The 13,738-nt window shown below is 54.6% G+C and overlaps 1 long non-coding RNA gene across 3 annotated transcripts in view; it reads right to left on the reverse strand.

Moving 5' to 3' along the window:
* LOC141579019 (uncharacterized) overlaps positions 1-13,738 on the reverse strand; it is a 70,854-nt gene that overhangs the window by 36,185 nt on the left and 20,931 nt on the right. For 2 of the 3 annotated variants that reach the window (XR_012509899.1, XR_012509897.1), the window contains exons 2-3: positions 8,488-8,644; positions 1,800-1,874 (exon numbers count right to left, since the gene is read on the reverse strand). This is a non-coding gene — a long non-coding RNA (uncharacterized LOC141579019). The remainder of the gene's footprint in view (positions 1-1,799; positions 1,875-8,487; positions 8,645-13,738) is intronic. The other variant, XR_012509898.1, reaches the window with a different exon arrangement.

Here is a 13,738-nt window from a genome sequence, read left to right on the forward strand (position 1 = left end):
TCTGTATTCCATAGTGACTGCACCAACTTACACTCCCATCAATAGTGCCCAAGGGTTCCCTATTCTCAACATCCTCTCCAATATTTGTTAGGTCTTGGGCTTTTTTAAAATATATATAATAGCCATTGTATTCACTGTGAGGTGATGTCTCATTGTGGTTTTCATTAGCATTTCCTTGATGATTAGTGACTTTGAGCTTTTGTTCTTGTACCTACTGGCCACCTGTATATCTTTCTTAAAAAGTATTTATTTAGATCTTCTATGCATTTTATAATCATAGAGCTTGTTTATTTTTTGTTTCCTATTTATTTATATGATTTCTCACATGTTTTGGATATTATCCACACGTCAATTATGATTTTCAAACACTTTCTCCCATTCACAGGGAGCTTTTTATTTGTTGGTTTCCTTTGTTGTGCAGAAGCTTTTGAGTTTCATGTAGTCCCACTTGTTTATTTTTGCTTTTGTTTCCTTTGGTTTGGAGGCAGATTATCACTGAGGCTGACATGAAGAAGCTGACTGCCATTTTTTTTTTCCTAGAAGGTTTACAGTTTCAGATCTTACATTCAAGGCTTGAATCTATTTTAAGTTAATTTTTGTGGATGGTTTGAGATGGTGGCTCGGTTTCTTTCTTTTGCTTGTGGCTGTCCAGCATTCTCATAAGCATTTACTGAAGAGTGTCTGTTCCCTATTGTATATTCTTAACCATCTGTTGTAAATTGACTGAAGTAACTGATGATATATGCATAGGTTTATTCCTGAGCTCTGTATTCAGTTCCATTCATCTGTTGGTTTGTGTTTATAGCAATGCCATACTGTTTTGATCACTATAGCTTTGTAATATCATTTGAAATGAGGGAATGTGATGCCTTCAGCTTTGTTCTTTTTCTCAGGATTGCTTTGGCTATCGAGTGTATTTTGTGTTTCCATACAATTTTTAGGATGGTTTGTTCTATTTCTGTGAAGAATGCCATTGCATTATATTAAAGATTGCCTTAAGTCTGTAGGTCATTTTGGGTATTTTTTAACAATATTAACTCTTCAAATCCATTGGATGGAATGTCATCCCATTTATTCCTGTTGTTCAGTTTCTCTCAGTGAGGTCTTACATGGTATTACGGATATTTTTCATCTGAACTTGGGTGTGCATCAATTGAGGTGAAACAAATGACTAGCTGGATATTCTAATTCAATTATTACCTGTGCCTTTGAGAATCAGATTTGCCAGTGAGGAAGAAAGCAGAAACAGATGTCACAGAAGAGGTTAAGTAAAAATCTTAACAGTTCTCAATTTGAATTGGATGTATCTGTATAAACAACCAGAGAATTTTTCCATATATGTACTATCTAGCACTTCGCACTGAAAAGACCTAGAAACAATCATCAAGCCAGAAGCAGGGGGGATACCAATATCAAATATTTAGTATTCAATATTATTTCCCACTAAAAGAAACTAAGGTTGCTTGTAGAAATGACTGATTCTAGTCCTGGGCAGGAAACATACAAGAAGAGCTTGAAACATCTTGGCAAACCAGATATCAAGGAAACTTTCAGACTTCTAGGGTCACATCAAAAGGACTTAAGAGTTAACCTGAAGTGGTTCCAACTGGTGACAAGATGAGACAGTTTGAACATCAGCAAATACAATAACTGTAGTGCATTATAATCCATCAAATAGGTTTTAATCCTTGACTTCATCTTGGTTTTTAAAATTAATTTGTCATCTTTGCTGGATGTCAGGGTAGTAATTCATTGTCTTAATAATGGGATTAATAAATGAAAAGAAAGAAGCATCTAACCTGCCTTTCCTCTATGAACTGCTTCAATGGGTGGCTGTAGATGAAGGGAAGTGTCCCTTTACAAAATTAAACCAGCTGATAAATAAAAAAGAAATGATGTAATTAGAATATCATCATTCCTCACCCCCAAATGGATTAACCAATGTAATAAGCACTGAACATCATTGCTGCTAACACCTCAAAAATAGACAGACAGCTTGACTTTGTGTCATTTCATGAAACAGCACACCAATACCTATGGTCTCATCAAACATCTTGATCTTTAGTCTGATCAAGCCTCTGAATACCCACCTCAAGACCCAGCTCAGGAGTCACTTCTTCCAGGATGCCTCCCATGGTTGCTCCCAAACAAGATTAGGCACCCAATCTGTGCTCCCAGGGCCCCTGGGCTGGCTACATTCTCCTGTGGCACAGATCATACTCTTAGCCCACTTGTCTGTCCCTGCCACACCCGGCAGGCAGGATGGGCAGCCTGCCAGAGCTCTCCCAGAGAGTGGTCTTGGCCCAGCTGGAAACCATCCCATCAGCCCTGACCAGCCTCACGGCCCTAAGGAGGGCCCCATTGCTTCCTCCACCTCCACTGCCTGCTTTCTCCAGCTGAAATTAATAATTTTAAAGTAATTAAGCCCAGCAAACCATAACTGATTGAGTAAGAACTGCTGGTGGCTGGCAGAGCTGTGAAGCACCACTTCTGCCTAAGCCTGAGTTTGGAGGGCAGTGGGGTAGGGGCCTGATCCCAGGTCCACACACTTGGGGCCTAACCACCCTGTGGCAGAGATAAACCTCTCTGAGCATCCAGCCACCTAATGAGACTGTCAGGAGACTTCTTAACGAGATTAGGCAGCCCTGAGAGCTCTGCCTCATGGTGTGGAGGATTTCTATTCAATTATTCAGAGCAGGACAGAACCTGCCCAGGAGGATGTGGGAGCCCTTGTCAATAAGGCAGCTCCCTCCTGCCCTCCTAATTCTGCCATGGTCAGTCCAGCCCCCCAGGGTCCACAGTAGCCTGGGGCAGAGTCCCCACCAGACAGAAGGAGGAGCAGAGCTGGCCTGGGGTATGGGGCAAAGCCAGGTCTCTCGCTGCCAACCTGGGATTTCTCACCCTCCTTTGGAACCTGGGTGAGCTCTCAGGGGTGACCACAAATGAGCCATCCCTAAGTCAGCAGACAGCCCTGCCCACAACAGGGTGTGGGGATAGGAAAGATCCTCCCAGGTGGGAAAGGCTGAGTCTGGAGCCAAGGTTATGGGTTGTGGCTACATATAAAGTGGGGGCACGGTGTGTAAGGCCAAGACCCACCACCCACCCCCCTCCTGGGAATAAGATGGTGACATCACACACATTGAGGGGAAGGACACAGACACCCCAGGACCTGGAGGAGGCCACAGAGCAGTGTGCTCCAACTCCTGGCCATCAGGTCCTCCTCCCTTCAGGACTTAAGGGTGTGAAGGGAGGTCCCAGTCACACCACATCCACAGGGACCCTCAGGACACCTGGGGGGAGGGGCTTAGACCCAGGGTCCTCTCCCTTCTTTACCCCTCCCAGCCCCTGCCCCACCAGGCTGGTCCCTACCCTTCCCTCACTGCCCAGCTCAGCTCAATCTTTCCTATGAGCCTGAAACACTCATATCTTTTACTCAAAGCCTCATGACCTTTGGGCCAGTGCAAGTGTCTCTCCCCCCAAAAGCCTTCCCGCACTGCCCAGCCCCCATCTGGTCTCCTACCTGCCCCCATGAGCACAGAACAGAGCTCAAAGCCTGCCTCTTTCCTTCCTAATGCTGCCCGCCCCCAGAGAGCTTTGAAGTCCTCGAAGTCTGAGGTCTGGAATCCACTGTGCAGAAAGGTTTCATCACCAGTGTGGCCGCACAGCCTCCAGTCCAATCCCGACCCCCAGAGCACCTGGTGGGCAGAGAAGCCCCATGCAGCGTGGCTGCTCTCACCTCCAGGGGGCAGCAAAGAGGAGGTGGAGGGCAAGCTCATGTTGGGTGGACCCAGCCTCCTTTCTCTTCTTCAGATGACACCGCCCACATCCATTCTGCCCCTTTCGCTCTCAGCTCAGGGACTGGCATCCCACTCTCCTGGCACCAGGACTGGTCTGGGAGTAGACTGTCTCCATGCCGGGCCCATGAGCAGCAATCCTGGGACACTTGGGAGGCTCTTGTTAAACAGTCTCCCTCTTCCCGTGGGGCAGGGCCAGGGGGCTGGGCTGATTAGACATGAGCCTGCAACAGCCTGGGGGCCTGAATGGGTAAGGCTGGCTGGGAGGGAGGCCCACCCCCAGGTAGGCAGGGGCAGGGTGAGGAAAAGGAGGCAATGTCCCAAGGATACCATTTGGGCCCCTGAATCCAGCCACGCCTGAAGTTACACAGCCTGAGGCCTTTTCCACTATATGGCCTGATAAATATCCCTATTTGCTTAGGCCAGTACAGGTGTTCCTGACACCCACATGACTAACATAACTAACACGGAGAGTGACTTCAGACCCTCGGCAGGATTCCCTGATGTGAGGCTGGGGGGCGGTATTCTCAGGTGGTCCAACTTAGCAGTCCCGCAAGCACACAAGGGGGCAATAGCTTCCTCTCAGACATGTGAGGCAGAAACTCCACATCACCCAGGGCATGTAGCTCAGCCTCCTTGTCACAGAAGTGGGGTCCTGACAGGAAGGGGCTCTCTAAGCAGACGATCCTTGGACCCTCCCACCACCAGGGTCTCAGCCCATCTGCAGGTGTTATGCCGGGGAGCTCACTAGGACACACAGGCGACACTCCTGTGTGTTTGCAGGCCCACACGTGTACATGCCACAGGTACAGTCACACAGCCACTCAACAAACACTCGCTGTGCTCCTGCATTGCTGGGAGTCGTGAGAGGCAGAACAAATGGTGCCTGCGTTCCCAGACCCCACAGGTGACCCCTAAGACATGTGGGGAGATGGGCAGGATGGCATGGCCACAGAGCGAAGGCCCCAGCTCCCTCAGGGAACAGAGCAGCCAGGGAGGGCTTCCTAAAGAATGCCCCAGAGGCAAGGCTGGAGCAGAGCTGGCATGCAGTCCCTGTCCAGCTAGCTGCACCCCGCCATCTAGAAGCTCCCCTGGAGCACTCACCAGCACTGCTCAGTGGGAGCTGATACTCGTAACAGACCCACAGTCCTCCCTTTAATGAAGTTCCAGGAGCTAAGCAGCCTGACACAGCTGGACCCCCGAGCTGTGCTCCCCAGGATGCTCCAAATGAGGACTCCATCAATAATAACACAGAGCTTCAAAGCCCCTTCGGCCCTGGCTCACCAGGAGGGTTCTAATTCCTGCTTCCTCAGAGGCCAACACGGGAGGGTTGGTAGCTACTTCCTTGCAAATGGGCACCACTCACCACCTCCTGCAGGGGTGCGGGGGTAATGCTGTCGGCAGCTCGAGCAGCCAGGCTCGCAGGCCCCACACCTCCAGTTGCTCCTCTCTCCTCCTCCCGCTTCCCTTCCCCAAGTCATCATCCCCATTTCACACATGTGGAAACTGAGGCCAGGGAGGGGGTCTCCCAAGCCCGCCAGAGGATTCCCAGGTGGGGACAAGAACAGAAACCCAGATGCAAGTAAAATTCTTTACAAAACAGAAAGAGACTCACAGACACAGAAAACAAACTTATGGTTACCAGGGGGAAAGCAGAGGGAAGGGATAAATTGGGAGTGTGGGATGAGCAGACACAAACTACTACATACAGACCAGATAAACAACAAGGTCCTGCTGTAGAGCACAGGGAGCTGTACTCACTAACTTGTAATAACCTATAACTAAAAAGAATATACATGCATAACTGAATCACTATGCTGCACAAAATAAACCAACACAACATTGTAAATCAACTACACTTCAGTTAAAAACAGAAGACCAGAAACCCAGTTCCTTGCTCACACCCAACACCCAGACAGCAATCAGCCCACACAGCCCCCAAGGCCAGCACCCGGAGCCCAGGGTGAGCATCTGCTTCCCCTGGGTAACCTCCCTTCCATCACCACCCACTCCCAGCCCCACAGGCACATCTCAGAGGGGACGGACAGACCAGTGGCCCTGAGCCCCTGACAGAACAGCTCAGGAGGGGAAACACCTTCCAGAAGTGGGTCCCCCAAAACTATTCCCCACTCCAGACGGTGAGCACGGGAAACCCCCTCGGTGTGACCGTAGCCTTAGTGCTGGGCCTCAGCATCCCCCGTGGAAGTGGCCCCTGCCCGGGAGAGGCTGTGCCATCAGCTCCTATCATTTCTTGCCAGGAGAGGACTTCAAATCCAGAAGCTGACCAGGAGGGAAAGGCCGGCATGAGGTGGCAGGACGGGGCAGCTATAAATGCAACAAACCCCACATGCCGTGGGACCCCGAGCTTGAGGGGGTCTCAGAGAACAGAGGTCCCACGTGTCCATCTGCCCTGTTATCCATCCAGGGGCTTTTACTGATTAGTGCCAGGCACCAGCTAAGTTCTCCACTGTCCTTACCTCATTTGGTCCTGGAAACAACCTGTTAAGGGAGGGACCACTGTCCCCATCTTAGAGGCAGGAAAGCTGAGGTCAGCAAATTAAGTCCCCTACCAAGAGATATCAGGGATACTGTGTGTTCAGAGGGGCAAGGACAAAATGAACAATTCCAAAAGAGAACTGAAAGAGAACTATTCAAGCTGCAGGATGTGAAGCCTGAAAAAGTCTGAGGGCACAGTGGCTGTCTTTAAACATCTAAAGGGCTGTGGGGTGGAGAGAGCCTCAGGCCACTGTATCCCAGTGTAAGGGCCCTTGGAGCTGCAGGGATCTCACCCCACACGTGTGGGCCCTGAGGCAGTGGGAGGCCAACCCCCTCAGTAAGAGCCTGGGAGGGAGGGAGGGAAGGAGGAAGAGGCCAGTGAGGGCAGGTGCCCTGGAACCACCCAGGACTGAGGCGGAGCAGCACCTGATGTCTGCAGCCATGACAGGGAAGGCAGCCAGGACCCTGGGGTGGAACCAAGTCAGGGCCCCTCAGCTCCTGGCACCGGCCTCCCAAGATGGGCACCACTGTGACACGCCCCAGGAGCCCAGCCCAGTGCGAAGTTCAGGTCTCAGAGCTTCGGGCCCAGAACCCAGACGAGGGCCCAGAGTGTGGCCCCGCCCTTCCTCCTAGGCCTCTGGGTACTCAGACAAAAGGATGGAAAAAAGCCCCCAGCCCCAGGCCAGGAGCAGAGCTAAGGCAAGGCCTAATGCCTCTGCCTTGGCACCGAGCAGGAGGGCTGAGTACGGAAAAGAGAGCACGGAGACCGCCTGCCAGGCCAGGCCCGGGCCGAGCCTGCAGGGGCTCAGGCCGCGTCAGGGCCGGCACAGGGACAGACTGAGCCAAGAGCTCTAGCCAAGGGCCTGGGGAGGACGGTGTCTAGCCAGCAGGGTCCATGTCTCTGCCCTGACCTGGGGGTTGGTAGAACCAGGCAGGGCCCAGAGACCAAGGGGTGTCATGTATTCTTGTCCAGGGAACAGGAGAACAGAGTGAATGGTAGCCAGGACATAAAGAGAATCAAGGCCTACTTAGGGTACAATGTGCCACCGCTCAAACCCTTAACTACAGCACGGGGCTCAGCACACCGCTGCTGGGCTCCCCAGGGATGGCTGCTTGCCAACAGCCTGCTTCCTGCTGTGTGTACATTACCTCTCTAGACCCACCACCACAACGCTGAGGTAGCCCCACTTCACAGACACTGAAACTGGGGCTTGGACAGGGTGAGTGACCTTTTAAGATCACACAGCAGATCAGTCACAGAGCTGGGATTTGAAACTGGCTCTGCCTGACCCCTGCCCACCAAATAGAGCAAGTTATGGGCTCTACAGCCAGCTGTTCAGGGGCCGGGCCAGGCTGGCTGGGTTCTGTCCGCGACGCACACTCAGAAGCGTAAGGCTGCAGCAAGACTGCAGTTCAGTGCAGTGGCGGCCAAGGGTTCCCAGAGCCCCGCCCACACAGGTGGCTGCAGGCAGCCTCCCTGTGAGTCACGCGATCAACATCAACCTGCTTCCCTGCTCCCCTGCTCTTCTTCCCACCCCCCACCCCCAAGCCTGGCCTGGCCCAACTCCATTCCTTCCCTGGTCCAACAGCGCCCACCTCTGGCCCAGGCAGGGAAGGCAAGAGAGCTTGGTTCCTCCAAAACCAGAGAAGGGCAGCCGAGAAAGGCAGGCCAAAGCACAGAGGGGCCGTGAAATGCTGTGCCTCCAGGCTTGTGCTCCTGAGAGGGGAGACCACGGGCTTGGGTGCCAGAGGCTCCTCCATAGGCAGCGAAGAAGACACCAGCCCACCCAGGTCAGGGGAGGGGCACCACCCCAGACACCCGGCGCACAGACACACCCACCCACAAACACAACAAAAAGAGGGCCCTGAGCCACACACACCTGTGCCACCAGCGCTGGGCACACACACTGGCCCACGGAGCTGGAAACGAGCCTCACATGCCTGTGACATGGTCCAAAAGGAGCTGAGCTCACCTGCTCACAAGCTCTCCACTCCAGTCCCACAGGGCAGAGCACTCCCTGTGCCATGGCTTTGGTGGGCCAGGGAGGGAGCGCGCACCTTGTGTAGCACAGCGACTGCCCAGGGGCACTGGGGTCCCTGCGCAGCCCAGCTGGTAACAACCCCGCTGGTCTCCAGTGCTGTGCCGCCTGGCAGGCCCCACCCCTGTTAACCCTGGGCACAGGGGCCAGCCACTCACCTTCCTGCAGGGCCTGAAAAGGGTTGTTGACCTCGATGACCTTGACGGAGCAGGTGATCTTCTAGCTCTGCAGGATGTCATCGCTGAGGCTCAGGTCTGCTGCGGCCAGCTGGAAATGCCCTGTCGTCCTTGGCCACATTCTCCTGGAACATGGCACCTGGAGGAGAGGAGGGGTCACGACCAGGCCTAGAGAGGGGCTCTCCTTCCCCACCCCACCTCCACCTTTGGCCTTTAGGTGCTCGCAGGACTGCAGGTTGCCAGGTGGTGGGAGTTCTGGGCTGGAGTTCCAGCCGGGTAGGAGAGATTAAGGCTCTCCTTGGTCCACCAGCACAGAAATACACCCGCCCCCATAGGCCAACACACTTGACGTGAGTTACACATGCACATGGCACATGCTGCCACCAGGTCACACAAGTCTCTCACAACCAAGCCACCTCATGTATGAGCCATGCCTCACAGAATGGACTGAGCCAAGCCGGCATGACCTCAGGCAGCACCTAAAGGCCCTGACATGGTCACAGGAATGTCATCCCAGGAGCCAGAAAATTTCCCCGCAGGCCAATGGCCCTGGCCCCTATCCCAAAAATGGATCGATGACTTCCTTCTGCCCTGCTGGCCTAGAACAGAGCAAGCAGGTCCGCGGTGGCTTTCCTGTGCCAGGGGCTTCTTTATGCAGGGGCTTTTGGTGACTGATGACAGGCAGCTCAGTCCCAGCCTGGCTGCCTGGGCTCTGCCTCCTGTTCTCCATCACTCCCAGCTTTTTCTTCTTCCGATTACACTGGGGGTCTCTGGAAGAGGGTATTGGACAAAGTTCCTAGACTCCTTGCCTCCTGACACAGGAAGGCTGAGCCCAGAAGGGGCCATTCTTAAACCATGAACAGCTCCTCCAGGGTGGCCTCCAGCTGGACCTTTGCATCCTTGCCTTGCCCAACTCTGTGCACTTACACCTGAGATCAGTCAGACTCGCCAAAGCCTGGCTCTGCAGCCTGGACAGCTCTGGAGTCCTCCCTCCTCTCCAGGCCCTGAGGGTCATCACAGTCCCAGGGCTGGGCCCAATGATCCCCAGGCTGGGGGCTGGGAAGGAGGAGGGAGGTCCCCTTCCACGCTATACCCAGAGCTGCAACACTGACCTCAAGACCCAAGCCCCACGGACACCACCACTCACCACTGGGAAGCAGGCTTGGCCCGGGTCTCTGCCTAGGGATTGCAGCGCACCAAGCCCAGGCCTAGTCCCTCACCAACCCTCACACCCCTGCCTGGCCTGGCCCATCATTCCTGCCTTCTCACACCTCCCAACCCCCAGTTTCTCCCAGCTCTCTGGTCTTTCCCAACTTCTATAAAGGCTACTGCCGAGGAGCTCCCCAAAAGCAACCCATCAGTCCCCTAAACTTGCCCAACTTTCTAGGATTTCCCTATGCTGCTACCAGCTCCCACACACTCCCCATCGACAGGCCCCCTCCTCCTCTCCTCTGTCTCATCTTTCCTCTCCTGGTTCTCCCTCCATTGGTCGCATCCTGCTCATCTTACACACACACACTCCCCCAACACACCACTGCCCAGGCTTCTCCCCTGGCTCTCGTTCCCCAGACCACCTGCCAGCCCCCAACACCTAGGCCTTGGGAAACTCTGGGACTGTCCAGAATTGGGCTGTCATCGCCACAATCAGATACACACACACTCCCACACCCACAATGAGAGATACATAGACACACATACCAGGGAAACAGGCAGACACTGTGCCTACTCTAACAGGCTGAGAGACAGTCATGCACACACCAACACAAGCTAGGATGGCCCCACACACCCCAGTGCTCTCTTACAGTGACATCAACATGGTGCCAGGCACATACACAGCCACACACGCTGACAACACCCACCCACCCACGTTCACCCACAGTTCAGGTTGGGCCTCTTTGATCCTGCCCTGCCAACCTGGTGAGACCAGGGCCCTTTCTGCCCCCTGATTCCCGCTACTCTCACCCAAGAGTAAAGGCTAGCGCTATCCTGCCTGAGGCCCAGCAAGGGTCTAGATATGCCTCTAGCCTGGGGCTCCCCACAGCTTAGGCCCTAAGTGTCCACAGAGGCCACAAGGCCCCACGGGTACTGGAAACTCGGGGAGCAGCGGGAGCCCTCAGGAGCAAGGAGCTGCCCATGCACATCTCCCCCGTGGGGCGGCGCGGCCTGGCCCTTCTAGGGAGCACCACCCCCAAGCCCCTCAGCTCAGGGAACAGCCAAGTTTGCACGCCATGTGCCCCCCACACCGCTGGGGCCCCCCTGCTCAGCCTCTGTCCCGCTGCCCACCGCACCTACCGAGGTGGAAGAGTCGACCTGCCCTGACAAGCATTGGCATATCCAGCGGAGAAGTCACAGTGTCAGTGTTTCCATGTCCCCTGGGCATGCGGCTCATCTGCCCAGGGCAGGGCGAGGCTGAGGGCAGCGTGGAGCAGGGAGGCGCCGGTCCGGGTGCAGTCCTGGGGAGCTGAGCCCGGTGCATCTTCCCCGGCATGCCTGCCCCAGCCCAGCCCAGTGCCATCAGGCCTCTGCTCTGAATCTGGTGGTGGCTGTGGCAGCCGGGCCCACACAGCGGCTCATGGCTCACAGTGTGTCTGGGCCCCTGCGAGGAGCAAACTGCAGAGGAAGCCAACCCACCCACCCTCTGGTCCGCTCCTGTTCCCCTCCCTGCCCGCCTCCCTCCCCTCCACCATCCTCTTGACTCCAGGTGACTGTGGAGTCTCAGCCTTGCCCCGCGCAGCTTGGAGAGGGCTCCAGGTGCTCCTCACTCCCAGCCTGGGGGATGCTCAGAGGCCAGGATGGTGGGGGGAACCACCAGGGCTGCGGTGGGCAGAGACTTGGCGGCCCGGGGCCTTGCGCCCCCTGTTCGCCAGACGTGAAAACGAAGAAGTGTAGGACTTGCACTGCCCTCAGGGGTTCCCAGAACCCACTGGTGCCCACTGACCTCAGCCATTCAGTGCCTCACGCCACGACCCCCATCCTAGGCAGAGACCCTCATGGAGCCAGGCCAAGGATAGCCAGTAGAAAGATGGGGAGGGACGCTGAGCCAGGCACCATGATGCAAGGGGACCCGCTGGTGGCCAAACTGCTGGAGGAGAGCTGTGGCCATGGGCTGGACCCTAGATGGCCCCTGGGACCTTGGCAGGTGCCCATCCCCTGCCCCACAACTTGGGGCTCAGCAGCGAGTCAGGCAGGATGCTCAGACTCTGAAGCCCAATTCATGGGCAGAAACCAGCGCATCCCTCACCTCAGCGCCTGGAGGTGAGGAGCTTTCCAAGGGGCTGGCCTGCTCAGACTCCAACCCTGCACGGAGCCTCTGACACGTGAGCTGGGGTTGAGAGTTCCTTTCTCTGAGCCAGTGGAGAGCGGGGCTGTCTACACCACTAGGTGAATGTTTCTGGCCAGGCACCACCATCAGATGTAGAGGTAAGCTATTTGGGCCCCAGCCTGGGAGGAGGTGGCAAGCCTGAAGGGTAGCCACCATTCCCCACCGCCCCACCCCCCACCAAGTTTCAGACAGACTGGGCTCCACATGGCACACCCAAGATTTGGAGGAGACAGCTGAGTGTTCCCAGACCAAGATTCCATGGAAGTTTGATCTGGGAGCACCTGGCAGAGCCTCCTACCAGGGTCCACTCCTGGGTGCCCAGGAGCACCCCTTAGCCCTGTCGTTGGCCTGGCCCCAAGGCCTCTACCTTGATCAGGATCAGGTGCTGGGCATGAGAGATTCAGAGATGCTTTCCTAGAACTCCCCACTCAGAGGAGAGGCAGACAGCTAAACAGATTATTAAAAGATGTGGCAAGGACCCCAAGTACCATGTATATGCACAGGCACGTCCTGGGCTGTGATCTAGCCTGGGAGGAAGAGCCAGAGGATGGCTGCCAGGAAGAGGTGACAGCTCTAAAGGCTGAGTGAGGGTTACCAAAGGAGAAGGAAGTGAGGCTCTCAGGCATTGAATGCTAGTTAGCCAGCCAAAGCAAGAGGAAAATGAAGTGTGTGTGTGTGTGTGTGTGTGTCTGTCCGTGTGTATCCGTGTGTGTGTGTCCCCGTGCTGCCTGGCATAGAAGTCACTGGCAAATTTTACCTTGGAAAGATGGGGGAGGAGGCCGTGGAGAGGGGCCAGTGCAGGCTTGGAGAGCAGTGAGGCAGCCCTTGCAGTGGCTGATGGGACTGACTCGGCTGGGCAGGGGCAGCCTAGGGGAGAGGAAAAGCTGGTTTGGAGAAACAGTAGGGAGCCACATGGACTGGCAAGGTGGCTTCCGGGATGAGGGGCCAATGGGCAGAAACAGAAAATTGACCCGGTATGCAGGAGGCCGAGCTGTCCAGCTGAGTGTGGTGCTCACACAAAGGCACTTCCTCAAGAAATCCATCTTGGCCTCGAATTGTACAACATGCCCCACTCAGGCTCTACAAACTCTCCATGTCTCCCTTCTCATTCCCTGGAAATTCTACCATGTACTGGCTGAACAGCTGCAGACACAGGATAAATAAAGGATGGATTTTATTATATAACAGTTTGGTTCCTATGGGGACTGTCTCCACCTCGGAAGCATGGTAGTATATTCACCCTCTAGGGGCTCAAACTTGAGAACAAGAGCCACAGGGTAGGGGATTCTGCAAACACACTTAATTGGACCCCTGCAGTATGGCAGTAAAGTAGGCATGTGATAATTCTAACCCAGTTAGAAGGCTTTCTTGATACTATGCTAGGCAGAGGTAGCATGACTGCAGTGAGACCAATCTCAAGGCCCCCTTCCAAATACTAAGAAGTTTTGAGGAGACAGACAGTTTTGAGACTTCTGTCAGTTTCTAGTTTGGATGATGAGGTCCCTCTAGTTTGTGACCTGAGGGCTATGACTCAGGCTGGCTTTCCCCTGGAAGCTCTTGGCCAGAGTATCCCCTTCCTCTCCATCTCCCACAGTGTGGGGTCCTTCCCCATCCCAAGATGCTCAGCTCCTAATGCTCATCCTCCTGCACTCCCAAGCCAAGCCAGTTTTCCCTGCTAGACTGGAATGGCCTGGAGGGGCCATTCACTAGCCAGGAGGGGCACTCTGCACAGGTCCCATTTCTCCTAGAGCTGGGAAGCAGCCCCAGAGATGACTGGGGCACTATGCCCCCTACCTCTAGGCAAGACTCTTTGAATCCTGTCTGCCACCTGAAGTTGGGATTACCAGTTTCCAAGGACATTGGCTATTATTGGGGCTTTAGCAGGCTCATCAAATCTTTAAGACTTATTGA

Source organism: Camelus bactrianus, chromosome 11, assembly GCF_048773025.1.
Source record: "Camelus bactrianus isolate YW-2024 breed Bactrian camel chromosome 11, ASM4877302v1, whole genome shotgun sequence".
NCBI classification, from domain to species: domain Eukaryota; kingdom Metazoa; phylum Chordata; class Mammalia; order Artiodactyla; family Camelidae; genus Camelus; species Camelus bactrianus.